We start from the raw sequence: 15,951 nt of genomic DNA, 5'->3' as shown, positions 1-15,951 counted from the left end.
GGCATTTGTCAAAAAGTATGAACTTGCCTATAGATTTCTGTAATTTGCCCAGTTTGCATAGCTCTGCAATGTGCATAGCGCTTCTCAATGTGGTCTGCTTGATGTTCCTTCAGTTCTGTATGTGCGTTTATGTGAAACATGTGAAAGGACATTTTTGGTGGCAGCATCTACTATGTGGAAACTTAGTAGAAGCAGGAATTGTACCTAACAAATTGTATCAAAACTTTTAAAGTTGCTTTGAAAACCCATCTTTTCAGATTGGCATACAATTGATATTTTTTTTATACTTTATTTCTCATAGTTTTCTTCAAAATACATCAAACATATTTTGGAGTACATATATGGTTTGCATGACAATCATAACTACTATTATACTACTAGTATATGAAGAAATTCTAATGCAAAACCCAAATATTTCTAAGTCCTCAATATTGGGGGATTTCAGACTAGAAATAATTATTAAGGCACCTACATTACAATGCGATACAAGAAGTAACAAACGATCACACTAGGGTTGCAACCTTAGTATTCAGAGAGATTAAGTTATATTACAGAGTTGTTATTCTGTCTCTGGATTTAACTCAATCTGTTTACTAGCAATAAATTTCACCAATTGAGATGGCTGGAAAAAATAATACCTTACTTTCTTAAATGTGATACAACATTTGCATGGAAATTTTAGTTTGAAAAGTGCACCCATTTGAAGTAATTTCGGTTTTAGATTTAGAAATTATTTTCTTCTCCTTTGTGTTTCTTTTGTAACATCTGGAAACATTCTAACATCTAATTGACATAATTTTTCTTTTATGTTCCTGAAGAACAGCTTCTGAACCCATTCTTTATCTGAATTTAAAAGAAAGGAAATTATCATAGTGGCTGGTTGAGCCATCTCTTCATTAGTAGATTCCAGAATTTCAGTAATATTCAATGGTACTGCAGACTGATATTCCTGTTCCTTCTCGGAATCAATTTTCCAAGTTGGAACATAATATATCTGAGTTAAAGGAGGAAGTGCTTGTTGTGGAATTTTAAGAAATTCTAAAGCAAATTTGTTCCACATTTCTTTTGCTGATAAAGTTGGAGAGTTAGGAAAATTAATTCGTCTTAAATTTTTACTTCGTAAATGATTTTCTAAGTTTTCTATTTTCCTAGTCAAACATTGGTTCTCTTTTATTATTAATTCATTTTGGAGAGATATTTTTTTTATATCCTGAACATTTTTCTCAATTGTCTGATCTCTCACTTTATCCTTAAGTATTACTTTATTAATCTTGGTTTGCAATATTTCTATGTTTTTTACTATAGGTTTTAATTGTAATGTAACATTTTTATTTAACACAACCAAAGTTTCCCATATAACTTCCAAAGAGAATTCAGATGGTCTATCAATTGGAATAATTTCAGGAACATCACAACTTATAATATTCTCCTGAGACATCAACAACTCATCTATAACCTCCCCCTCCGGAATATTGGCCTTGTTGGCCACTTCTGCAGTTTGATCCATAGTTGACCCTAGAACAACATCTTGGTCACCATTTTTTCCAATTGGTGCCAGAATGTCTTTAGATGGTTCAGTTCTTAACACTGCAGGATTCTCAGGGGGGGATCTCTGATCTGGGGATAGTGAGATTTCCCAGTCACGAAGGGGTACTGTGCCTTCCTGCACTCCTTCAAGTGAAACATGAAGGTGTTGGGCCCTATGGACGCCCACATCAGAATGTGGGCGTCCATAGGGCCCAACACCAGACTCGCTAATGAATCTAGCATAGGCCTCTCTCTAGCCCTTCGTTTACGGACAGAGTGAGGCATATCACAGGAAAAACTTCAGAGGAGAAAAAAAAAGTTTTTAAAGTACTTAGCTGAGTGGACCGTTATGTAATGAAATTCCCCGATGGAGATGAGGAAAATAGTGGGTCGCTGATAAAAAGGTCCAAAATTCCTGGGCAAAGCCGCGCGCCCCTTTGGAGCGCGCGGCTTTGGCGACTCGCCGGCGGCGGCTGCGCGCCGTAGGGTGGCGATTTTATACCTCCTCCGGCGTCACCCTTGATGATGTCATTCAGGGGGCGTGTCCTCAGCCTGCCTCGTCGGCGTTCCGGGGTTTCTCCGGCCCCGACAGGCCTCCGGTCTCCTCCAGACAGCCACACAAGGACCTCTCGCCACACTCCTTCCCGGTCTCCCAAGGTAGGAATCTCAGGGAGGCGATTTTATGCCTCCTCCGGCGTCACCCTTCATGATGTCACTCAGGGGGCGTGTCCTCGGCCTGCCTCGTCGGCATCCCGGGGTTTCTCCAGCCCCGACAGGCCTCCGGTCTCCTCCAGACAGCCACACAAGGACCTCTCGCCGCACTCCTTCCCGGTCTCCCCACAATTGATATTTTGAGAAGGTCCCATTATTAATTGTATTTATATTAGAGTTTGAGTGTAAGTCACTCCAATTTGACTGTCTTTTATGCTTTGTATTTATTTTATTGTGTATGTAACTCTGTAAGCTGCCTAGATCCATTAGCATTGGTGGGATATAAGTAGAAATAAATAAATGGATTTGCATTCATTTTTTTAAGATATACTGTTCAGGCAGTGTCAAACTAAAATGAGATCATTTATGTTCAGAAAAGTTATCTGAATACACAAAAAACTTCACTTATAGAAAGCATAAATCACTTGAACACAAATGTTTAGAACAGGAGGAAAAAGACCTGTCTGATGTGAGTGCCCTCTGAATAATAACTTGTAATAACTCTTGTGAAGCAGGCTGAGTGGGATCCCTTTGGCAACTTAAACCATTTATCACATTCGGTATTGCTCTTCCACATCTCTTCTAGAATTGTGTATGGAAGTTTAATGTTCCTTGAAGCTTAAGGGGTGGTTTAAAAACATTCAAATAAGGTTTTAAATTTGATTTTCTAAATGCAATAGTACTCCTTAGCAGCAAGAGCTACTAAAAAAAAAATAGTTATTTCTGCCGTTTCATTATGTTTTTGGCTTGGGGACATTTAAGTTCAGACGCAGGGGATCATCTTTGCATGATAGCCTGTTGCTATGGTTTCCATGAATTTGATTTTACTAAAGATTTATTTTTTTTTTGCTTGCTTGCTTAGGTTTTCCTCTCATTATATGCCTACGGGAAAAACCTGTAATAAACCAGGCCAGTTACTTGGCTGTAACAGAAGTAACGTAGTCTAGAACTCTGTAAATGTAGGGTGTTTGAAAGAAATGTAGTATAGAAAAAATAAACGTATTAAAAAAAAAAACAAGTCAGTATGTTCCCAATCAATGCTCGTGACCTAGATATTGTATCCTCCCTTTTAATTCATTCACACCGATATTATCATTTACATATGCAAACGACGCAATCCTACTTTACAGCTTTCCCAATTTTCAGAAAAGATCAACCACATTGGGAGCTTCAATATTTCTCCGGTCTTCAAAAACGGTGCAGCCAATGGGACACATTTGCGAGGAATCCCAAGCCCAGCCCCTCACTTCCCCCGAAGGCGGCTTTTACTCCGCACCCCTGACGTCTGAAGCACTGTACCCGAACAGCCTGACACGACGAGGTTCCCGTGACCCCCAGCAGCTGCCTGCTCGTTTCCCTGGAAGATCCGATACCTGGAAACGGCGACGCCCACCGCCTCTCCCAGCACAGCAATTCGCTCACGGGCATCCGGTGCCTCCGCTGCCTACTTGGAACAGAAGGGCGCGAGAGTCTTCCGCCTAGCAACGCAGCACGCGGTTGCTAAGCCCGAAGGCTTGCTACAATCGCAACCCGGAAGTGCTTTCCCGCTGGCTCTGCCCGTACCAGGTCTCCGCCCTTTTCTGGGGTGGCTTTTTTTTTTTTTTTTTTTTGTGTGTTATTATTATTCTTTCAGAGGGAGGGCGCCGCTTAGCGTCAGCATTTCCGGTTCCTTCTGTCTGCAGTGAGAGAGACCCGGGGAAGAAGGAGGTGGCCGCGGCGGCGGACCTGAGCGGCTGCGGTAGCCGCCCAGGAGGAAGCAGGAAGCGGAGTGCCACCGTGCTCCTTAGCTTCGGGAAGGGCTTGGGCTGGCGGGGGCTTATCCATCTTTAGTGCGGGAGAGGGGACGTGAGCTCCTGTCGCTGCTGCCGCCCACCCCAGCAGGTGACTGCCGCCTCCTGCTACAACTGAGAAAGGTGCGGTGGAGGACGGCCGGAGGCTGGGTCCGAAGCCCGATCAGCGGCCAGGTGTAAGTACGATTCTTGTCTCTTGCTGCCTGGGGAAGGGAAGGCTGAAGTGTCCCGGAGAATACAGGCATTGGGCAGGAAAGGACAGCGCTCGGGCCGGTCACAGCTCCTTCCTACAAGTTTTTTTCAGGCATTTCTTTCACCGGATATTTCTTGCTTGGTGCATGTTGGTTAAAATGCATGTAAATGCTTGTTGGGTTTGAAGTGGGCTGTCTCGGATTTATGACTTTTTTTTTTTCTATTTAGAAATTTATTTTTAAAATTTAATTTTTGCAGTAGTGTGAAGAAGGTTGATCTTCCAAGAAGTGGAGCTTGGGACCGATGCATTCATTGTTTGTTTTTAATCTCCTCGATTTCTATTATGTCGACCCGAAGAAAACAAAAATATTAGAAGAGCTAAAAATGAGTTTTTTTTCTCAATTACGTTTTTTACTTGAACGGGTATGATCGGTTATGGTACCCACAAGTAAATAAACCCTTGTTATTTTAAACGTTTCTGTTTTGAATTCTTGTGAATATGTAAAAAAAACTGTGTTCCCAACAAAAGGTTGTTTCTGAAAACTGTTGGGACTAGAATTTATGTTATGTGTTTTGGTTAATGAGAAGTTAAAAGAAGGAAACACATTTATTTTACGGCTGTTCCAGCTTTTGAATATGTTTGACATCCTAATATGGATAAAAAGCCTAGCCTACGGCGTTACAAATACCTGGGATATTGTGGATAGAATAGGCTTTCTCATTGTGGTTGCATGCCTTGGGGAGTGGTTCAATGTATCAGTCATTGGTCCACTGTATCTTATGATGTCAAACTGCTAATATACTCTTACAACTTAACCTACTTTCCGAAAGGAAGAAGGCATATGATATTGCTGTATATTTGTCTATGTCTCCTGCCCTTCAATAACTTTATGTTTAGTGTGCTATCCACACCACTTTTTAGTACGTTAGGGGGTCTAAGGGAGACAAGACAGGATGTGACCCCATATATATATAAATCCAGATGCATGCATTCCAGAAAGTAGGTTCTTGTTACAGAGTATGGCTGTTAACCATGTTGATGTTCTCCAGTATTATGCATTCAGAAGTTAAAGAAAACCTTTTATAAGTGTTTGTGTTCATATAGATCTGTACTGAATTATTGTGGTGGTAGAATTTAGTTTCTCTGTGTCACAGAGAAATTGCCCTTTTTTGGTAATGGTCTACATTTCATACTGTGGTGTCAAGTTGTTCTTCATTCCTACCTATGCACTGCGCATTATTAATCCATTTACACCTCTTTTAGTTCGGTATTTTTTCCTACTACCGTAGTTACGTCAATGAAGATTTTTTTTATAGTGGAACAAAAAAAAACTCACTCAAAACTAAGGTGATATCATCAGACTCATTTTATATGTATAAATTTAAATTACCTTACATAATGTCTTTAGTATCCGCAGTATGACCCCAAAGCCACCCTCATCCTTTTACTTATGCATTATGATAATTTAACCTGTTAGTGCATTTTAATTCCTTTCAGATGGTCCTATAAACAATTTTTAAGTACTTTTGAGTAATTATAGATAAATTGAGATTATATAGCTCTAAAATTCTATGATTAAAAATAATCAATTGCTATTATATAAGCTTATATTTAGGAAACAAATAAAACTGCACAGCTGTTTTCTTAAACATTATAATTCTTTTACAAACAAAATCCTCTAGGTCTGTTGATTTAGGCTGACATTACGGGAAAGAGCTCGATACAGCCACACCAGAAGTTATGCTGCTAATCAGATATAAAAGCAAGTGTTGACTCGCTAGATCATATTTCAGTGTTAGTTCACATTTATGATGGAAATAGAGGTTTGCACTTACCCGAAAGCTTCATTTTTATCACACTTTTTTACATTCTCAAAAAATACATTTTAGAAAATATTAATGTAAATTTTTCATGTTCATTGTTTTGAGTTTTTTTTATTCATTGAGAAGATGTTGTTTTTTGTTTTTTTTATGTGGAACTTTAAAATTACTACACAGAACAAAATTTTAAGAATAACTACTTGGTAATATACAAAAGCTGGTAGAGCAGCAGATGTCTGCCTTATCCTTCCTAGCATTTGCTTTGTGTCCACTTATCTTTACGTTTGATTTGACTTGTTTTGTGTTTTGGCAGCATCAAACTTGGACCATTGTTCCTTTTGAGCAACTACTCATGAGTGCTGTGAATATAGATGTTTCTCATTATGTATGTTGTATGTAAACAGTAGTACAGCAGTGTATGCAATAAAAGACACATTTTAAAAGGCCCTGTGCGCACCAAGACTGGGAGCTATGTGCATGAGTTGGGCCAGCATGCGCCGAGCAGATTTTATAAGCTGCTTGTGTGTGCGCATATCTCCCACTGAGCACACAAGTAAAACGTTTCCAAAAAGGAGTGGGGTGTGGACAAGGTCTGGGTGGGGCCTGGCCAAGGAATCTGTGTGTTTAAATATTTGTGCGTCCTTGCGTGCGCCGGGGTCCCCTGCCATGTAAACCTATTTCTGCTATGGATGGTACGTTAACTTTTAAAACAAACTTTAGGCGGGTCGGTGGAGTCTTAAGGGTCGGAGCTAAAGAGGGTGGAGGGCAGCTATTAAATTAGGGGTGTGTGCAAGTCCTATTCCTAAACTGAAAGAACTGGGCATGAATTGGGAAGATGTCAAATAGGGTTGGCGCGCATCCCTTGTAAAATTCCCCCACTTACACGTTTGTGGGGTTTGTGCGCACATGTACGTGCGCCCAGCCTATTTTATAACGTGGGCACATGTACACGCGTATGTTATAAAATGGCCGCGTCTCTGGGCACCGATGAATGGACACGCCCACATGTGCCCGCGCCCCTGTTTAAAAGTTACCATCTAATAGTCTATCTTGCTTGCTGCTTGCACCTTTATGCCTCCTTCTCTCTTAAATAAAAACTCATCTTAATTTTTTTGCATTTTCACTGACCATTCATATCTTATTTACCTAGCTGTTTTTTGGTTCTGCCTGCATTTTATGGTTTGTTTTTTTTTGTTTTTTTTACGGTTGAATAGTATGTGATTCTTCTTTGTTTTCAAAAAGAGGTTACACGGAAGTAAACAGCAGTGAAATTTGAACTGTGCATGTTAAACACAGGCTCAGTGGGGGGAGTAAGCAGCAGCGAAACTGTGACTTCAAGGTTTTCTGACTATTAGAGTGAAATCAAGTCCAGGATTATCTTGCTTTTAGCTTTCTAGTAATGGTTTTCTCCCATTTATTGCCCATCCGTCCTTATTGAATTTCCAGCCATATTCTGGAGCATAGAAAGAAAGTGTAATATACAAATGAAAAAATCTACAGATAGGCTAGCAGGGTAGTGATAAGACTAGAGGCAGAAGTTATATTCCCACCTCTTTTACTCTACGTAGCCTTATACAGTGCGCAGAAACCTTTTGAATTTCTTACAAAGGAATTCATGAACCAATTCAGCAAACCTGCAAAACATTTATGGGTTCATCAAATCCAGTTCTAGAAACTTCATTTTAGAAAATTACCCATTGAATTGAAAATACAAAGTGGATGTGCCAAAATCTGCTGTGGATCCTTGTTAGCCTCTAATCTGTGAAATTCAGAGAGATGAAAAAAAAAAAATCATGCAGACTTGAAAATCCCTGTGGGACATTGCTGAATATCCCCCAAACTGGCCTGTATATCACTTTTGCAACATGAAAAAAATGGCGTCAACTAATAGCTGCAGATACTCTGCCATGTTGGTAGCTTAGAATTTAGGCTCCTGGGCTGTGATGTGCAGGGGCTGCCTCTGCAGCCCAGCTAAGCCCACTAAGCAGGAGAGAGCAGAAGCTGTCACTGCTGCAGCTCAGCCATAATGTTAGGCAGAAGCTGGATTGGTGGATGGGGAGGCAGGAAGAATTGGGATGGAAGGAAATTTAAAAAAAAACAAAACAGGAAAATAGATGAAATTACATTGGGAAAAAATTCCTATTGTCCTCTGGTTCCTTAATATCTGCCCAAGTTCTCAAAATATTTTTACATTCTTGATAAATCTATTCTTGTTTCATACTTCATCACTGCAAGGCGCGAGAGTTTGGCAGCTAAGAGTTAATACTAAAAAATGCAGAGGCATGCATTTGGGCTTTAAAAACCTAAGGGAGTGGTACAGTATGAGAGGTGAAATTCTAAACATGAAACAAATCACCCATAGATCCAGCTCTTCTATCTGATCCATTTTTTTTAAAATATATATTCTTTTATTAGGGTAACTACAAAACAGATTGTACATTATCAGCATATAACAATGGTGTCAATAATAACAGAATTACCATTATACAGCAAAAGGGATACCATTATTCCCAAAAAATATACCTGTGTACCAATATACCAATATGTTTGATTTTTATAACGTACTTAAAACTGTACAACAAAAAGGCAGAGAAAAAGGGTTACAGATAAATATAAACATATATGAATTGGTAATGAGCTGTCAATAGTCATAACGAATCATATACCCCATTATTTCTTCGTATTTCCCCCCCCTTCCCCGGTATACTAGTGCGCGATCCAATATTGTTATCCAATGTTGTTACTATATGATAATGTTGTTACTAAAGAATAATCTATACCATTTCCTAGAGCTCTGTCATGTCGTCCTAAAAAGCTAGGACAAAGTGACCGAGCGACCATAAGCCATGTCTGCTAATTTACTTTACTTACTCACCAGTCCCAAAGAGACACAGCAAATACTATCCCAAAGACAAGGCAAAATTAATCACAGAGACAAATTAGAGATATAAATTAGGGATAAATCAGAGATTAATCAAAGATTATTAGAAATTTTCAGAAATATGCAGAAATGTACAGGAAATATCAGCAGGTGTCCCAAGTTATCAGATGTTGTCAGTGGTTATCAGAGGTTCTCAGTGGTTAACAGCTGAAGCCACATCTGTGCTTATGTCATTGGTATCACTACTTCAAAGGTGTTAGGAAGCTGTGTCTCCAGATGCTGTGGAATTAACTATAGAGTGTGGCTAAATTGGCATGGTGGTCCCAGTGTTGTCCTGCGACCTTTATGAGGAAAGGATCCCACAATGCCTTTATATTCGTTTTCTTTTGCTTTCAGATCCTTGTTGACCCGAAATATAGTCAAAACTGGCTGCTTTAAGCATCTTGTTTAACCATAGTTGGGGTACCGAGTGCTCCGTTGACAACCAAACTGATAATATAACTTGCTTAGCTTGAATTGCCGCAATATGTAGGAATCGCTTTTGTTCTTTAGGAAACTCCAGAGGGGAGTCTGGAATCTTCCCGAACAGCCAAAAATTAGGGTCCTCTGGTATTATGTTATCATAGCATCGGGAACAAAGAGCATGAACTCCACTCCAGAAATCATGCACTTTGGGGCATGACCAAAAACTGATGATAATCCCCTATTGCATTATCACATTTCAAACAAATAGGAGAAGTACAAATCCTTCATTTGAAAGGCTTTCTGCTTTGAGTAATAATATTGCCGTATGAATTTAAACTGTACTTCCTGCATAGTAGCATTTTCAGAAATTTTCGGTGTACTTTTCAGATATTCCTTGACATCTGCAGCAGAGATGCCCAAACCATTGTAACCTTCCCGTTTCTGGACTAGAACCTCTGATAACAATATTGACATGTGGTTCTTAAACTTTTGTGCAAAAAAGGAACATCGAGGTTTCCCCACCAAGGGTCCTAAGAATAAAGATTCTAGGAATCTACAGTCTTGTAAGGGGAACTTTTGTATTCCTAATGTTATTATGTAATGTTTAACCTGCAAATAAGCATACATGTCCGAATCAAGTAATCCAAATTTTGTCTGTAAATCCAGAAAATTATATATTCGTTGTTGAGAGGTTTACTAGCCGACCCAAATATTTTAAACCTTTTATCCCCCTATTGACGGAACACTGCATTACTGAGACCTGGCACAAACTGAGGGTTGCCACATATCAGTAGAAGTGGGGTCATGGAAATCTGGATGATATTACAAGCACCAAGACAATTCCAGGCTTTCCTACCTGACTCTAGAATGAGAAAATGTCTGGCGCGTGCCGGTAACATAGATTTTGGCACCTGTAAGAGGGCAGGCAATGTCAACCCTTGAAACCAAGCCCGTAAGTGTAGTCTTGAAGAATGAAAAGAGGTCTCCACAAACCAGTCCTTAATATGGCGCAGCATACACATAAGGTTATAACGCTTAAAATCAGGACACGCAAGACCCCCATTGCATAAAGGTTCCTGTAGCCATTTTAATGCTATTCTCGCCTTGCGTCCTTGCCATATAAAGTGCCTAAAAGCCCTGTGGATCACCCGAAGGTCTAATTTCCGTAACCAAACTGGCAACAGTCGAAGAACATATAGCCATCTCGGCAATTCATTCATTTTGAACAGGTGTATCCTGCCAGAAAGTGACAAGGGTAAATGGGACCATCGCTGTAAACGGTCTTTAAGGTTCTTCAGCAGAGGTTTGATATTAGTTTGGTAAATGGTGTTAATATCTGAAGGAATCAGAACCCCTAAGTATTTAAGATGTGCTCCTGCCCAACGTAAAGGAAACCCCCCTTTCCCAACCCTGTCGTACCTTACCAAACACTGGCATGACTTCAGATTTATCCCTATTAATTTTTAGGCCTGAAAAGAATCCAAAAATATTTTGGTAATTTAGAACTCTTGGGAGTGAGACTGTGGGTTCAGTTAGAAAGACTATCTGATGATCTTAAGGTGGACAAGGCAACAGTAAAAGCCAGAAAAATGCTTATGTGCATAAGGAGAGGAATGGTCATCAAAAAAGAGGGTGATATAGTCCCTGGTAAGACCTTATTTGGAACACTATGTTCAGTTCTGGAGACCACAACTTCAAAAGGATATAAATAGGATGGAGTTGGTCCAGAGGGTGCCTGCTAAAATGATCAGTGGTCTTTCTTGTAAAGTGTATGTGGACAGATTTAAAGATCTAAATGTATTATGTTATTTGTATACTGCCTTCCTTAGACATGGTCCAACCCATGTAAACCCTAGAGGAAAGGTGAGATGGGGAGATATAATAGAGACATTTTAAACATTTCCAAGGAATAAATGCTCTGGAGTCATGCTGGCCTCTTTCAACAGGAAGGAAGCTCTGGAATAAGTGGTTTTGGGATGAGGGTGAAAGATGTAGAGTAAGGAAATATTTCATTACAGAAAGAGTAGTGAATGCATGGAACAGCCTCCCAGTGGACATGGTGGAGATAATGACGGTATCTGAATTTAAGAAAGCATGGGATAAGAACAGATCTCTGAAGGAGTGGTAGGAATTGTAGAGCTGAGTAATTGCAGATGGGCAGAATAGGTAGACTGTATGGTCGTCTTCTGCTGTCATGTTTCTATGTGGTACAACCAGCAGGTTAAAGATTTCAAAATCAATAAATGTAAATGTGTCGCATATCTAGCCTATCCCATCACTGGCCATACACTGTAACCTAGAGTTTTTTAATTTAAATACATTTAAATGTATATTGGGGTCAGTTTCCCTTCTTCTGAGATGTTTTCAAAGTGACATTTGAAAACTGAAAAATCCCTTGCTATATCCATGAGGTTGTCAACTTGCATCCTTTTTTCAGAAGCACACAATGAAAACTGCTTGATATCTTGCCATAATCTTGTCTCCCTAATCTATCATCTATCATAAAGCTCCCTAAAATGAATAGGAAATTGTACGAAACTTCAGCAAAAAAAAACAACAAACAATCTATCGATTTTCTCCAGCTCAGTCCGATTCGGTCTTTACTGAGGCTAAGGAATAATGAGCTTTTGTTTGCAAGTACCAGAGGGTTTTCCCTCACTCCTTTCTAGCCCAGCAATGGCAGTGAATATATTCAGCCAGGGCCGCAGCCTACATCTGCCTCCATAACCTGGTATGCAGACACCCTGAGTCTAGACACCTAAGTGCTGGTACTGTGCCCTGGCTGAGTCTCCCTCCTTTTCCCTCTGAGGCTTTAAGTGCAGCCTCTGTAGAATTCCTAACTAGACTAAGGAGCATAATCCAACATGGCAGCACTAGCAGTGAGCCATCTGGCTAGCCCCCTGCAAGACAATTCTGTATGCTTAGGTTTTTGTTTTGTTTTTTTTGTGCTCAAGGTTTAATTTTAGTTCAAGGCTAAAAATGGGTGCATGCTAAAAGTGTAGTGAAAACATTCTGATATAGTACTGTATCCTAAACTTTACATCTGATTCTAAATGTGAACAATGTTAATATTTACAGTTGTGGCTGAAGGTTTGATCAGATATGTGGTGCTGCAGAAGGAGCTGATTTATGTGACCCTAAATATGCAGTGTTTGAAATGTTTGCAGCTTAGGTGGCCTTAATGCACACACTTATTTGTATGTCAAGTATTTCATTCTTGCGTGTAGCCAGCCTGACCTAGTACAATAAAAACTGCATGTAGCCATTGACTTTTTAAAGGCAGGAATTTTTATTTTTCTATTCCAAATTAGTCAATATATATATATTATTAAATATTTAACATGGAATACTTTTTTTATTTTTAGAAAATAAAAATACGAATGTACACGAGTAAAGATTTCATACTATTTATCATTTCTAAAAATGCATGCAGTGGTGTACAGATACTTGGACAATTCCTGCTCCACGGAGCTTACAGTCTAATCAAGACAAACATAAATGACAAACAAGTCTATGGGAAGTGTATTTATTGTAGGGAAGTGCTTAGGATTTAAAAGCAGCTACTGGTCTAGCTAACTAGACTACTGTACTTTCTCTTTGGGATCTTGTGACCTGGATTGCCACTGTTGGAAACAGGATACTGAGGCTGGACCCTCTGTCTGACCTAATATGGCAATTCTTATATTCACCATGTTCAGTAGCCCTTCTTGTGACACAAATCTACTTAACACAAGCCAGTATAGTAGGAGTATTATCTACTGTGTGGTACCATATAGAATAGTCCTACTCTGTAACTTGCTTTGAACTCTCCAACTGGAAAAGTGTCACAAATGATGATGAGAGCGGTGCATTTTAAATCAGATTTGAGTCCTGCCAGAGAAGAGAGCATGACACACAGACTCTAGAAGTCTTTTTCCTTGCTGTTCCATCTGCCTGGTGGAAAGTGCAGAGTTGGGAATTGTCTTTTTGCAGGTAAGAGTGGCTTTCCTGATGAACAGAATTCACGAGAGCATGTAGGGAGAGAAGATAGATAATGAGGAACTGCAAAGAAGATGCATTTGTAGGAGAGTAAGAAAAGCTAGTATGTGGAAGAGAACATGGAGGCAGTGTAACGACTTGAGAAGAGTGGTTACATGGTCATAGCAATGTTGTAGAAAAGTTGTGTAGACGAATTTTGAATAATTATAGTAGAAAGGTGGCTCAGTAGGAGACCTGTAAGGAGGAAGCCGCAGCAATCTAAGCAAAAGTGTTAAAAGAGTAGTTAAGCATTTTGGTAGCAAGCTCAGGAAGGAAGGGATGGATTTTTAGCAATGCTATAGAGAAGAGCCAACACACTTTAGCAGTGTTTTGAATGTGCATAAAGGAGAGACATTAAAGATGATCCTGAAGTTACAGGCCGAGGGTACAAAATATTTAACATTCACAAACATAGTGTCACGCTTCAGGGAGGTGAGATTTTGGGCTCACCTCCCTGCAAGCACAGACCAAGCTTTGAGAGGTGGCAGCTAAAGTGTTGCAGGCTGTGGCCAGGGCAGGCAGAGTCGAGGTAGAGAAATGTCAAAAGTCAGGCCAGTTCAGGAACAAGAAGACAATCTGAAGGTAAGGACAAGCTGGACAGGTAAAGGCAGGACTGGAGTGGCAAACAGGCAAGGAGATCAGCAGGGGCAGGGATCAGGAGCAGAGTCAGCACCTAGGCAGAGGGAGCCAGAAGGACCTGTTGCTGGGCACTGAGCTCCCTTATATCCAGGGAGCTGGCACCCAGAGGAAGTCCTGAATGCAGGGCCTATAAAGGTTCAGGAGTTGCAGTCTACTTCCTAGTCAGCACCGCTGGATGCAGCACAGAGCCGGATGCTATGTTGGAGGATGCTGCTGGAGAGATAAGAGGCGTTACACACAGGAAATCTTTTAAAATATATTTTTCATATGCTTTTTGTTTTGAATGAAGACATCTATAGTTAGTTCATATGGAATTGATTAAAGCTTACTCTTTAGAAATGTGTATATTCATATCTTTTGTCCCCCTCCCCCCATATTTATATTTTATGCACTTTTTTGATTTAGCAGTGTTTTAGTGTTTTCTTTGATCTATTTTGTTTTATTTCTTTGATTATATGCTGAACCATTGTGAAGACCATTCTTGTCTCCATATAAAAGAGACAAAAGGAAGTTTGTATCTTTCACTGATTGGAAATGGAGGAAGCAGTCAAATGTAGCAATTCAGTGCTTATTGTATAATCGCAAAAACCTCAAACGTGTGAAATGAATGACTACTATTACAAAATAAGTGACACCCTTTGTTGTGGTTAAAAATGTTTAGGACCAACCCAGGGGATCAGGAGACAAGTGCTGTGCACATTAATCTCCGGCATTCATGGCTCCCAGCATGGGATAAAGGGAGGTGGGCATTGCTCAAGAGTGTCATCTGGAGGCTGGATTCAGGGCCTCCTTATCCCAGCAGGCATGGGTAGGGCTGGGGGTGCTGCTAGGCGGGGAAGGGGAGAGGGTGGAGGTGCTGTTGGGTAGGGGAGCATTGAGAAATTAGGAGGTTGGGGTTGCGGGATAAGGGGGTATGCTGGGCAGTAAGGCAGAGAGCGGAGGAAGGGGACAGGGAAAGCTGTGCAGGAGAGAGAGAGCGAGCACAGAGAAGAGGATTCAGGGAAGGGGAGTTGAGAATACTGGGCAGGCATGTGAGTGAGGATTGAAAGAGTAGTTGGGAGAAGTGAGGGGGTGCAAGAACCATACTATGTTGGTTTTGAGTTTGTGCATTTCTTCTGTCTTTGTATTTTGCTTAGTGTAGGAGGAAATCGAGTCTAGGTTTCCTGTCGGGCACTGCATGCAGAGTGGCTTCTTGGGGTTTCCATTCCAGCTGTTTCCACATTTTCTGGTCTTTTATTCTGTATTTGGTGAAGGTTGCTCTGTGTGTGAGAGACTGACATGAGGTATTGTACTAGTGTGTAAGGATTTATATCAGTCGGATTTGTTGTGTTTTCTCACTAGGACATGCATTGGGGGTGCCCGGCTGCCTTTTCATAGGTAGGGTATTGCTGTGGGAGTCCTTGCAGTCAATGCTGCTGTGGTATGGCAGGTGTTTGCTGTACGTGGGCTGAGGGTTGGTTTGTATTTTACAGTGCACCTGCTAACAGAGGGAATTTGGATTGCTGTTACTCCTATAACACAACCGGCATATCCTTTTTTTGTATGGAGAGTTGTATGAGGAAGTGCCCCAGTTCTGGGAGGGGGTTCCTGTGGATACAGAGTACGTTTACATTTAACCTTGTAATGGCCGTGTGTTGGGTGTCTGTCAGGTGTGTCTCAACAGCAGGAAGGTTGAGAACCCCTGTCTTACAGGATTTTTAATTTTGGGAATGGAAAGTTTCTGGCCTCCCTTCCGATGAGGCTTCTAGGGATCTCTGTTGCCCTCTTCCATTTCATCCTCCTTTCAAGGAATTCCTTACTAGGAATAACTTTAACCGGGAGTCCCTACATAACTATCATAATTTTGTGACAAAATTACAGTGACTAAACTAAAAATGATAAATGTATAACCTGTCAAGCTGTTCCTTG

General features: G+C 40.5%; 1 protein-coding gene across 6 annotated transcripts in view; it reads left to right on the top strand.

The window, feature by feature from the left end:
* The first annotated feature begins 3,883 nt into the window (after positions 1-3,883).
* Positions 3,884-15,951, top strand: part of CSNK1G1 (casein kinase 1 gamma 1) — a 251,138-nt gene continuing 239,070 nt past the window's right edge. For all 6 annotated transcript variants that reach the window (XM_029574623.1, XM_029574617.1, XM_029574619.1 and 3 more), the window contains exon 1: positions 3,884-4,204. The gene's annotated coding sequence lies outside the window, so the exon portion shown is untranslated. The remainder of the gene's footprint in view (positions 4,205-15,951) is intronic.

The sequence above is a fragment of the Rhinatrema bivittatum genome, chromosome 13, assembly GCF_901001135.1.
Source record: "Rhinatrema bivittatum chromosome 13, aRhiBiv1.1, whole genome shotgun sequence".
NCBI classification, from domain to species: Eukaryota; Metazoa; Chordata; class Amphibia; order Gymnophiona; family Rhinatrematidae; genus Rhinatrema; species Rhinatrema bivittatum.
Note: the sequence above shows the minus strand (reverse complement) of the source record. Positions and strands in the feature narration are given on the sequence as shown.